Genomic DNA, 13,715 nt, shown 5'->3' with positions numbered 1-13,715 from the left:
AGAGTCGTCACTGATGGAAGAGGAAGTTGTTTCTTTTCCCTGAGATAATTGTAGGCTTTTGAACTGTAGCTATGTAATGTTATTGCTTCAGATATATCTGTATGACTATAATTTGCAACTTGTTTGTTACTCAACAGCGCATTTATTTGTGTGTCTGTGAAACACTTCTCAAGTCCTTTTTTCATATCTGTTACGGCCCTTTCGTATGAAGCTGGGACTTGCTTCTTTAATGACTTGTTTTCTGTTTTCAATTTCTTGCACTCCCTAAGAAGGGCATCCCTTTCCTGTGTTCTTCGGTGTAGCATTTGCTGTAATTCACTATGGGCCTCAAGCAGGTGGGCAGAAGAAGTCGATCCAGCTACATGTCCTTGGTAAAATCCATCCCCAGCAGCGTTCTTGTCCGACGTTCCGTCTGAAAAGATTGAGAATCGGATAATACACACTAAATGAATGACCATTAGAGATTATTTCCTTTTAAAGTATCATTTTTTAAATGTTAATAAGTATAATAATAATAATAATAATAATAATAATAATAATAATAATAATAATAATAATAATAATAATAATAATAATAATAATAATAATAATAATAATAATAACAGTAATAATATAATATTAAAATTAATAATAATAATGATAATAATAATGAAATTAATAATAATCTAAATAATAATAATAATAAAATAATAGTATTAATAATAATAATGTCAATAACTATAATAATATTGATAATAAGAGATATAAAATTAATAACAACAATAATAATCATATTAATAATAATAATGATACTACAATAATAATAATAATAATAATAATAATAATAATAATAATAATAATAATAATATTAACAATAATAATGATAATAATAACAATAATAATAATAATAATAATAATAATAATAGTTTTTTTGGTATTAGTTATTATTTTTATTATTAATATTATTATTATTATCATTATTGATATAGTTGTTATTATTGTTATTATTATTATTATTATTATTATTATTATTATTATTATTATTATTATTTTCATTATTATTATTATCATAAGTATTACCATTATTAATATTGTTATTATTATTATTATTATTATTCCTTCTCTTATTTTGTTTCCCTTTTTTATTATTTTTATCATCACACTTAATATAACTATTTAATTATTAACTGTTTCCGTATTTGTAATTCTAGAATAAAAAAGTATTATCACTATCAGAATCGGGAACAGGAAGGAACCACAGAGAAGAGTCAAGAATTGCTATATCACTGTGAAAGCTATTAGGGTCTTTAAAGATGGACAATGATTCCTATATGATCGGGATAACGAGCTTTAGACTAAAGAAAGGAGTTAACCCTCCTCACCCTTTTGTGACGAAGTGCATAATGTCTGCAGCAAAGGAGGAAGAGAACGAGAGGTCACAGGTTGACATTCCGGCAATGCTTCTGTCTTATCGAGATCTGGAAAGGTTGCACTCGCTGGTGTCCTCAACACATCTGAACAGGCTGCATCCTCATGTGTCTTTAACACATTTGAACAGGCTGCACTCTCTGGTGTCTTCAATACATCAGGACACTCTGCACTCTCTGAAATGTTGAATGGTGTTAGTCATACTGATGGCTACAGCTGAAACATAATTGCTGACACAGACAGAAACACAGGGGGAGAGAGAGAGAGAGAGAGAGAGAGAGAGAGAGAGAGAGAGTATTAGTATAACGTAGTTATAGTAGTAATTATTTTTCTTAAATGTTATTAGTTACTATAGATTTTATAGTATGATAAATTCATTAGCAACGTATTGACCTACAGCTAACACACACACACACACACACACACACACACACACACACACACACACACACACACACACACATGATAGGATATTCTTACTCCTGTTTAAGAATCAGATATTCAGGTACTCATGTTCCCGCACCTTCACCTTACGAGTATATAATCCATTACATTGGTCTTAACACAAGTAGTGTCTCCACTATTCATGCAAGAATTCTTTATGGACAATGTACTAATGGCTGTCCTTACCCTTTTGTGACGAACTGCATAATGTCTGCAGCAAAGGAGGAAGAGAGCGAGAGGTCAAAGGTTGACATTCCGGCAATGCTTCTGTCTTATCGAGATCTGGAAAGGTTGCACTCGCTGGTGTCCTCAACACATCTGAACAGGCTGCATCCTCATGTGTCTTTAACACATTTGAACAGGCTGCACTCTCTTGTGTCTTCAATACATCAGGACACTCTGCACTCTCTGAAATGTTGAATGGCGTTAGTCATACTGATGGCTACAGCTGAAACATAATTGCTGACACAGACAGAAAGACAGAGAGAGAGAGAGAGAGAGAGAGAGAGAGAGAGAGAGAGAGAGAGAGAGAGAGAGAGACATAGATAAATTTATGGATGAAAGGGGAGTAGAGAATGATGGAGATGGAAAACGACTGACGCAGAGATAGAAATAGACTGAGAAATGAACGGGGATAGGAGAATGAGTGGGAATTGAAAAAAGACTGACGGAGAGAGAGAGACAGACAGACAGAGAGAGACAGACAGACAGACAGAGACAGACAGACAGACAGACAGAGACGAGAGAGATAGAGAGAGAGAGAGATGGATTTATGGATGAAAGGGGAGTAGAGAATGATGGAGATGGAAAACGACTGACGCAGAGATAGAAATAGACTGAGAAATGAACGGGGATAGGAGAATGAGTGGGAATTGAAAAAAGACTGACGGAGAGAGAGAGAGAGAGAGAGAGAGAGAGAGAGAGAGAGAGACCGTTGCAGCGTCAGAAAACCGTTATACCGTATGAACCCCCTCCCCCCGTCTCTCTCTCTCTCTCTCTCTCTCTCTCTCTCTCTCTCTGAAATACACGCTTTCGCTCTATCTCACAAATAAAGTTTTCGAGAATGGTTGAACTCTGAATTATTATTGTCATTATTATTATTATTATTATTATTATTATTATTATAATTATTATTATTATTGTAGCTTCTTATGGCATTTATTACTACTTTTGTTTCTCTCTTGCTTTCACAACAACAACAATAACCACCACCACCACTACTACTACTACTACTACTACTAAATAGGCTATTATATTGGAAAGAACTTATAAGATACAACTATACTTTATGAAAAATAGTAAAACGTTCAATCAATAAAAACGAAAACCCTTGTCAATAACTCTGGTGCATAACCATTTTGTAATATGTATAACTTGATTTACACAGAATAATTATTATTATTATTATTGACACACACACACACACACACAGACAAAGACGGACAGACACACACACAGATAAAGACGGACAGACACACACACACACAGACAAAGACGGACAGACACACACACAGACAAAGACGGACAGACACACACACAGACAAAGACTGACAGACACACACACAGACAAAGACGGACAGACACACACAGACAAAGACGGACAGACACACACAGAGACAAAGACGGACTGACACACACAGAGGCAAAGACGGACAGACACACACACAGACAATTAAAGACGGACAGACACACACACAGACAAAGACGGACAGACACACACACAGACAAAGACGGACAGACACACACACAGACAAAGACGGACAGACACACACAGACAAAGACGGACAGACACACACACAGAGACAAAAAGACGGACTGACACACACAGAGCCAAAGACGGACAGACACACACACACACAAAGACGGACAGACACACACAGAGACAAAGACGGACAGACACACACACGCAGACAAAGACGGAGAGACACACATACAAAGACGGTCAGACACACACACAGACAAAGACGGACAGACACACACACAGACAAAGACGGACAGTCACACGCAGAGACGAAGACGGACAGACACACACACAGACAAAGACGGACAGACACACACACAGACAAAGACGGACAGTCACACGCAGAGACGAAGACGGACAGACACACACACAGACAAAGACGGACAGTCATACGCAGAGACGAAGACGGACAGACATACACACAGACAATTAAAGACGGAGAGACACACAGACAAAGACGGACAGACACACACACAGAGACAAAGACGGACAGACACACACATAGACAAAGACGGACAGACACACACAGACAAAGACGGACAGACACACACAGACAAAGACAAAGACAGACGATGAAAACGTCGATGAAAGATACTTACTTGTGGCCGGTGGCAATGACAAATGTAAGGTGGGCACTGCTCCAGGCTTGAATGCTATTTGATTTGAAGGCACCGGTAGTCGAAGGAGTTCGTATTTCAGATTCCTCTGAAATGCTGAAGGAGGAAAGTGTCTGCTGCATACTCGCTGAGTTGCTGGATTGAAGTCGGTTTTCTTTTCTCTCCCACACAAATGGATCCACTTTGCACATGTTTCTTTGTCTTTCGGAAACCGAAAATATTTATATTCTGACTTTCCTTTACGGTAATTTGAACAGTTAAGCACTGCACAACAAGGCATGGTAAAATAAACTCCATTCACTAGGCGGTGGGCTTCGGCGAGCCAGTGCGAGCGGAGCCAAGAGCGGAGCCAGGGAACCCAAATTGGGTCGCCGAGACGAACGTGTGTGTACCCATGCCTGACGCAAACAGATCCGCGGTGACATGCTCAACCCTCGAGCTCCCCGTGACGTCACGGCTTGCGCCAACAGAGAAAATTTCCAGACCCTCCACGAGTCGACCCTACCAATATAATTCAATGGGCCCTGCCACATGGAGGCGGGCGAGCACCGAGCGTCACTAAGATCCTAACGGTGTACCGCCCAGCAAACACACTACGTAATTTTCACGTGACGTAATGGTGAAAATAAGGTGAATTTTTTATTTCACGTAAGGGCCACGTAGTATCCACGTCGCGAATTCCATCCACCTAACAAAGTTTAAGGCATGTCTTGTGTTTTCAATGTTAATATTTTGTTTTCCCGTGATGTATGACCTAACTAAATATACTGTAATGAAATAAGGTGAATTTTTTTTTTCACGTAAGAGCCACGTAGTATCCACGTTGCGAAGGCCATCCACCTAAAACAGTTTAATGCACTTTTTGTGCTTTGAATGTTAATACTTTGTTTTCTCGTGATGTATGACCTAACTAAATGTCCACTATTGAAATAAAACAATTTGAGGTCGTTGAACGTAACGATCATGTTTCCATAACGTTACGTTTCACCATCGACTTGCGCTTTGAAAGGTAACAATGAAGGATATGAAGGATGAGATCATCAAAGGAAGTCATCCTCCTAACAAAACTATAAGGTGTTTCTTGTTTTAGGTATATTGTTAAAATACTTTGTGCAATATAATTATGATGATACAGGATCTTAATAAATATGCTGTAATAAGAAAGATCTTATGGGGGTTGTGGAACGTTTATATAACGTTGCATTTCAACATTGACTTAAGCATGTGATATCTCTCTCTCTCTCTCTCTCTCTCTCTATATATATATATATATATATATATATATATATATATATATATATATATATATATATATATATATATATATATATATATATATATATATATATATATATATATATATATATATATATATATATATATATATATATATATATATATATATATATACTGTCACCAAAAACATGAAGTAAATCATAACTCGCTGATCCCTTCTGGGAGGAAAGCGGCTCATCCACGAACATCAACTTAAGTATGATAGAAAAAACACACCAAAAAAAAAAGAAAAAGAAAAACAACATTAAGAAAAGAACTAAAAAGAAAAGAAAAAGAAAAGGATTTGAAAAACGCCAATAGAAAATAAAAGAAAAAGAGAGTAAAAGACCAATGGAAAACAAAATAAATAAGATAAATAAAAAAATAAAACGAAAACATGCATCCATTCTCCATGAAATCAAATGGGTCATTGAGTACTGACTTGACTCAGGTTGACGCAGTCGGTGTAAACGGAGTTGCGTCAATATGAATCGCCTCAAATGACTTGACGTGACTCGACTCGACGTGACTCGCTTGGTGTAAACGCAGCCTAAAATTTGCTGCCTCGGCACTCTTCCCGCCAGCCAGCCGGGGATTAAATTTCAGCTGACGCAGCATGCACAGAACCCCGTATATAAGATCTTCCACGTTAAATACAATTCCGGAAAACAAATCAGTGTAATTTAAAACGTGATAAACACTAAGAATAACAGTAATATATATAAATATGACGAAATAAACATTAATAGTTTGTAAAGTGTTCGATCAGCGGCAACTCTCCCGCACGTTCACCGTTGCCAGATTATCGTATTCAGAGCCTCGTATTTACCAGTTTCTGAGCCATCTATAGCCAAAAACTCACTAATTATTAACCATTTTAACGATAACTATATATTAAGGCAATTATTAGGGGTCGAGGAGGAAGTTTTTGGGTCGGAAATCGGCAAACATAAGAGGCAGAGTACGACAATCTGGCACCGTTGCGCACGTACCTCCGCCGCCTTGCTGCATGTGCTTACCCGGCACGGATAATGTGGTGAGTTTTTATCTTTTTTACGTCATTTACACCTTTCCCCCACCTTTGTTACACCTACACACATGACATTAAGTGCTCAGGGATTAGGTAGAGCGGCAGATCATCCCTGTAAATTGTGTTGAAGGTGAAATGTGATGAAAAATGTAGTGGCGAGGACAGCGTGGGTTAACAATGCACGCCGTGTATCACAATTTTTACACTTTCCATGTCATTATTCACCATTCTAACTTAGTCTGGAGTGTCCAAGGCTTAAGTAGACGTGCAAGTTACATATAAGAGGTGAAATTAACGTGCGTAGGATATATTTTAACGCAAGCCCCATATTCTAGTACATGATTGGTACCTGTTTGTCTGTCCTTGCGCAAACTTATACCATGGCTGATGAGGTAATCTAACGTAGTTTTGGTGGTGTAGTAGTGGTTTTGTATGTGTGATTTACAGGAGTGTTAAACCTTTTTAACTTAGATTACTTATATAATGGTACTTTACGTTGCCTGGTTGTAATCTGACGTAATTTTGGTGGTATAATTGGTTTTCATGCGTGATTTAGAGGAGTGTAATACTTTTTAAAGCGTTCTCTGGAGCTGCAGAATACAATTTCCACCATAATTAACTACATATCCCAAGGGTGTGAATGCCATAATGATTTTTTAAGTGCGTGCATGTTTTGTAAGCATTTAAGTGTGTAGAGGCGTCACGTACGTGGTCTGGCTAGCTGTTATCTAACATAATTTTGGTGTAATCACATGTGGTTTTTATGTGTGATTTAGTGTTACACATTTTCACTTAGTTTACTTATATTCTGGTGTTTTAAGTGCGCGGTTGGAATTATATAAGTGTATAGCTGTCACGTAGTCTGTGTGTGGCCTGGTAACATCGCGGCTGAGGTGTAATTATGTAATTTTTATATATTGGAGGTTTTTAGGCCTGACAGACAGTAAGTAGCTTTATCTATAATAAGAGGATGGCATTATAAAGTAAGAATCCAGGAACTTGTAAGTCTTTTTTTTTCCACTGACAGAATGACAAAGACAACAGCTTCAAACAGTGGGATCCCTGCAATGGACATTAGTGTATCATTTGATGGCACATACGTCATTCTACGCATCAGCTGTTCTCTGGAGCTGCAGAATACAATTTCCACCATAATTAACTACATATCCCAAGGGTGTGAATGCCATAATCCTTGGTGTAGCTGTACTTGCCCTTGCTTCTGTACCTGCCTGCCATTCTGGTTTCAAGTAAACGAGTTTTTTTAAGGTAATGTTTTGTATTTAAGCACTATGAACACACACACACACACACACACACACACACACACACACACACACACACACACACACACACACACACATGCATGGGCATTACAATTAAAGTAGTTAACATGTAGACTAACATCTATAATTTTTTTACTTACTTTGCCTTCAGTTAACCCAGTGTTATCCCAATGAACACCAGTGATGTTCAAAGATACTTCAATGACACCCCAATGAATTTTATCGATATCCAAAAGATTCTTCGGGCACTAGCTGACCCTAAATCTGTACAGCAATCAATGCGTCTTCCGTCATTAATGTTTTTTAAGTCATAAAAGATATTTGTTTTTATCTCACCCAACTTTTTTTCAGTGTAACTAATATCTGTAGTATGAAACTAGTGCATTTCTTTGATTTCCAGGTTTTAAATGGATCGAAAGGAAAAACGAAAGCAATATCAGAGAAGTTGGATAGCTAGAAAAAGATTTGCAAAAAAAATTGCAACATGTTCAACAAAAGACCGTAGCAGTGACAGTAACGATTCTGTTGATTTATGTGCAGATATAATTCACTCTTCAGAAAATGCGAAGGACTTGTCTGTGGAAGATGTAGCACCACATAGTACAGAAAGTAGTGAGGATGGTGATGAAACATGGTGTTTGATTGAAGAAAATCCTTTTTATTCATCTGATTCATTGTCATCAGATGAAGGAAGAAATATTTCAAGTGACCTAATATCTTGGATAAATAAACACCAAATAAAACACAATGCTGCTGATGATTTGCTAAAGCTATTAAGATCAAATGGCCATAATTCTCTACCCTTATCTGCTCGCACCTTATTGAAAACTGAAAGAAATGTGAAGATTGAAGACAAATCTGGAATGAGCTACATTTATTTGGGACTCAAAGAATCATTACTAAAAAATTTTGAAAAATATCCTCGACAAACAAAACAAAATACACAAAATCTGGAAGTGTCCCTCAATATTGATGGCCTTCCACTATTTAAAAGCTCAAACACATGCATGTGGCCAGTGCTGTGTGCTATCATGATTCAGCCAGTAACTGTCTTTCCTGTCGCTTTAACGTGTGGATCGTCAAAGCCATGCAATTTAGATTTCTTGAATGACACGATCAGAGAGCTGAATGACATACTGCAGCATGGCATTCAGTATGAGGAGTTTAAAATACATGTAACACTGAAAAGCATCGTTTGTGATGCCCTGCAAAACAATGGTTAAAGCCACTAAACAATATTCAGGTTACTATGGATGCGATAAGTGTACACATAAAGGAGTTTGGTATGGAAGGCTTACCTATCAGGAAATTGATAATATTGTCTTGCGCACTAATGAGTCATTTAGAGACCAGATTCAAGAAGAGCACCATTGTGGGGTTTCCCCTTTTACAGCTCTTCCTGTGGATCTAATAAAATCATTTCCAATAGATTACATGCATCAAGCCTGCCTTGGTGTGATGAGGCGCTTACTCCTGATATGGATAAAAGGAAAAAAAGAAACTAGGATTACGCAGAGGCATGTTGAAGAAATCAACAAGAAACTCTTAGAAATGCAACAGTTTGTCCCCAGCAACTTTGCACGAAAACCTAGAAGCCTTCTGGAAATTGACAGATGGAAGGCAACCGAATTCAGACAGTTTTTGTTGTATACTGGCAAACTTGTTCTTAAAGGCAGCCTAAGAGGTGACCTTTATGCTCATTTTATGACTCTTTCTGTTGCTCTGTGCATTCTTGTGTCACCAAGACTTATTCAGATGCATAAGGGCTATGCTCACCAACTACTGGTGTATTTTGTTAAACGAGGTCGGGAACTCTATGGCAATGAGTTCTTAGTGTACAATGTCCATAGCATGCTTCACCTTGCAGAAGATGCTGGTTGGTTTGGAAGCTTGGATGTCTGTGCAGCATTTCCATTTGAGAACTATCTGTATAAACTGAAGAAAATGGTTAGATCAGGAAAAAATGCTTTATCACAAGTTGTAAAAAGAATTCATGAACTGGAGAATGACCCAGGTGAAATGAAACCTGCAAAGTTTAAGAAAATCATCTGCACCAACAAACCTGACAATACATATATTTTGGATGATTCATCTTGTTGTGAAGCAGTGGCCTTATCACACCAAAGAGATGATGAAGGAAACCAGAAAATACTGTGCAGAGTGTACAACAGAACAGAATCAGCATTTAATGACCCATGTGATTCCAAGATTATTGGAGTTTATCAGATAAATACAAAAAGTTATATGAAATTTATTAAAAAAAGCGACCTAAAAACAAAGGCAATTATGGTACATAGTAGAAGTGGAAGACACACAAAAATCCTAGCAATACTGCATGAATTCTGAAAACTATCAGGTGAGGAAACTTTTAAGTAGAAAAGTTTGAATGTTAAATGGTTACAGTGTAGAATTTGCTGCCTGTGATCATGGAAATGTATCATTAATTTTAAATATATTTTAACAGATGTCATTTGTAGTTGTGGAGTTTCTGGATGAAAAGGCAGTTGAAGTTGTTCCCAAGTCATGGATAATGCATAAAGAAAAAGTGAGTTTCCCTTTAAAGATGTTGATGGTGCATGCTAACGGGTTTAAGGAGTAACAGACAGATGATCTTGCTCGTTATACAAATACTCTCTGACAGTTAATATATAAGTACTTGAAATATAAATCTTGGTTTTGTATATGCATCGTTGATAAAACAGTGTGCTAATCTTTTAATTTCAGGGTCTGTTTTGTTACTGGCCTCCAAGGGCAGGTGCTGCAGCCAAGGTGAAAAAGGAAGAAATCCCAGATAAAGAAAAATGGAATTCATACGAGATAAGGATTTTTTCATCTGCAGGTATGACAGGTGTAAATTATTATTAACATCTGAATAATTTTATGCTTGTAATGCCATGTATGAAAATTTAAACTACATACGTAAATTTTTTTTGCGCCACAGAAACCTACAGCAAGGCCCAGGAACTGTCCAGGAGAGCAGAGGTTACGTCAAATGTTGAAACAGAACCTGAAGGTCCAAAAAGCAGAGCTACCAAAAAGCCTGCTAGATATGACTTCTCAGATGAAGCTGATGGTAAGATTTTTCTTATACGTTATTATATTCTTTGGTTTGTAATAGCTTATGCTGGCAATTGAACAGAATGGTTTGTTCATATATGTGTCCTTAATTAATTCATTATGACAACAAGACAAACTCAAAATGACTAGTATGCTCGTAAACTTATACAGATGAAGGCGATAATCCTGAGTTCTCCCACACTCCATCTGTAGCTGTTCTGCCACAATCTCCTCACCTTAATGGTAAGCATGTTTTTTTTTTCTATATTGCACGAAACTTTTGCCAGTATGTGTGCGAATATGTTCACAATTCCATGAGTTAAGAACCACAACATACAGTGAATTTGTACCCAATTACCTTTCAGTTGGACTTTCCAAAACAAGCTCGCATCATACCAAACACTCAGTTGTTCATGAAAGATTTTCCTCCCCAGGTATGTATGACAACAAAGCTTGTATTTACAAATTTCTGTCGTTGGGGAAACTTTCACCATAGTAGTTATATAAGTTCCACTATTATTTTTATTACCATTTTCCCTACAGAATGGTCTGATGCATCCTTCAAAACCAGATCCTCATCACGGTCCTCAGAAATAATACATGTTAACGCACAAGATTTGAAAAAAAAATACACATCAGGTAATTTTAATTTGTATGATATGTAAACGAAATCCATATCCTTATGATTATACAAAGTGATTTATTTTCATTCACCTCATCTCAGGGTAGACCTAAACTGCAATGCTGATATATGAAATTAACAGAAACACACACACACACACACACACACACACAAGGTGCTTATACACATTAAATTTCTGACAGCTTCATCAGACCGAGGTGCAACAGAACTTGTACCTGTTTCACAGACAGAGTTTGCAGGTAGAGCATGCCTTCATTGTTTACGTATTAAGTGTATTTAAAAATTAAAACTTGCATTTTTTTTCATAGTCTGCCAGTGACAGTAACAATCAACCTTCTAGAAATATTACTTTGTGACTGAAAATCTTTCTTCCTGATGCAGAGTTCAAGAGCGCTGTAATGGCAAACTTCAAGACAATCCAGGAAAACCAGCGGCTGATGTTAAGCTGCCTACAGTCTTCTTCCAGTGGGCTAGGGGATGATGTGGAGGATGTACTGCCAGCTCCAGTAAGCAGCTTGGAGGAACTGGATGACCTAAACTCTAAATTGGCTGATCAATCTTTCAAAAGGAATTTGGTAAAATAAAAATGTATAAATTTGAATATGAGAAAGTTTCATGATATTTTGAATATTGATATAAGATTATTTTTGTCTTGAAGAATCATATCTTCTTGTATTTATGGTCCTACTATTTGTTGCAGACACTGTATTTGTCATCTTTTGGAGGGCACAGCCTTGGCGATGCTGTCCGGAGGATTTTTAAAAAGCTTGGAACGAATTCCGTGTGGTCGTTTTACAGCCTCAAAGGAAAGAAAGGGAAGCTACCATTTAGTGATCTTCCCATCTGCAAAGTTATCATCAGTAAGTGTGCAGAATTGCTTGTTTTCATCTGACTCAAAGCAGTATATGTAGTAATGTTATGAAAATAGTGTGTCCTATGCTTGACACTAAAACAAAAATTTGTCTGACATTCATATGCTTTGGTTTCTTTACCCAAAGGAGCATGCATGAGAACCTACAAAGAAGCAAAAACCTCTGCAGTGGAGCATCAAATTAGTGAGGCCCTGAAGCATGCTCCTAAGAGGAAAGGTGGCCCAAAATACAAGGTGAGTTCTGATCCTCATTTCTCCAGTTTTGCTATTCCCTCTCAACTTAGTAAGAAGTCTTTATTTTTAAAATTAGTGAACACACACACACACAACCAGCTCATATATATATATATATATATATATATATATATATATATATATATATATATATATATATATATATATATATATATATATATATATATATATATATATATATATATATATATATATATATATATATATATATATATATATATATATATATATATATATATATATATATATATATATATATATATATATATATATATATATATATATATATATATATATATATATATATATATATATATATATATATATATATATATATATATATATATATATATATATATATATATATATATATATATATATATATATATATATATATATATATATATATATATATATCTTGTGGCTGCAGTGTCGCGTGTGCTGAGTAAACTGCTTCTTCCCGCAGGAACCTGAGCAAAAGAGACGTGAGCATTTTGTAGAAGAGTCATCAAATTCCTCTGACTAGCCGCAGTTGAAACGAGAAGATGCCATGGCTGCAGTCTTCTTCTTCCTCTGTTGACATTTCCGGTCCACCACCATCTCCTCCTCCAGCTGCCTCTCCCTGATGCCCCCCTTCACTTCGTCCTGCCAGCGCAGCAGGGTCTCCCTCACCGGTGCCTGCCCTGCAACTCCATGTCCATCATTCTCCTTCCCATGTAGTCTTCATCTCCTGAATGGTACTTTTTTTGCTAAAATAAATTTCTCATTTCAAGTATAGACTTTTTATTTCCATGACAATTATATATATATATATATATTATACATATATATATATATATATATATATATATATATATATATATATATATATATATATATATATATATATATATATATATATATATATATATATATATATATATATATATATATATATATATATATATATATATATATATATATATATATATATATATATATATATATATATATATATATATATATATATATATATATATATATATATATATATATATATATATATATATATATATATATATATATATATATATATATATATATATATATATA

At 35.8% G+C, this 13,715-nt stretch overlaps 2 long non-coding RNA genes across 4 annotated transcripts; both read left to right on the top strand.

Annotated features, from left to right (window-relative positions):
- The first annotated feature begins 5,683 nt into the window (after nucleotides 1–5,683).
- Nucleotides 5,684–11,091, top strand: LOC127002623 (uncharacterized). The gene is made up of 5 exons (XR_007756348.1): nucleotides 5,684–7,780; nucleotides 10,262–10,342; nucleotides 10,522–10,636; nucleotides 10,739–10,870; nucleotides 11,026–11,091. It is a non-coding gene; the product is annotated as an uncharacterized LOC127002623 (long non-coding RNA).
- A 37-nt stretch (nucleotides 11,092–11,128) lies between these two features.
- On the top strand, nucleotides 11,129–13,392 carry LOC127002622 (uncharacterized). Of its 3 annotated transcripts, none has more exons than XR_007756346.1 (7): nucleotides 11,129–11,288; nucleotides 11,398–11,493; nucleotides 11,680–11,736; nucleotides 11,879–12,003; nucleotides 12,198–12,357; nucleotides 12,496–12,602; nucleotides 13,090–13,392. It is a non-coding gene; the product is annotated as an uncharacterized LOC127002622 (long non-coding RNA). The 3 variants fall into 3 exon arrangements; XR_007756345.1 differs by having other exon boundaries at nucleotides 11,879–12,072; XR_007756347.1 differs by lacking the exon at nucleotides 11,680–11,736 and having other exon boundaries at nucleotides 11,879–12,072.
- Nucleotides 13,393–13,715: the final 323 nt, after the last annotated feature.

The sequence above is a fragment of the Eriocheir sinensis genome, chromosome 23 (assembly GCF_024679095.1).
Source record: "Eriocheir sinensis breed Jianghai 21 chromosome 23, ASM2467909v1, whole genome shotgun sequence".
In the NCBI taxonomy this organism is placed as follows: Eukaryota; Metazoa; Arthropoda; class Malacostraca; order Decapoda; family Varunidae; genus Eriocheir; species Eriocheir sinensis.
The sequence above is the reverse complement of the archived record's forward strand: the minus strand, read 5'-3'. Positions and strand labels throughout refer to the sequence as shown.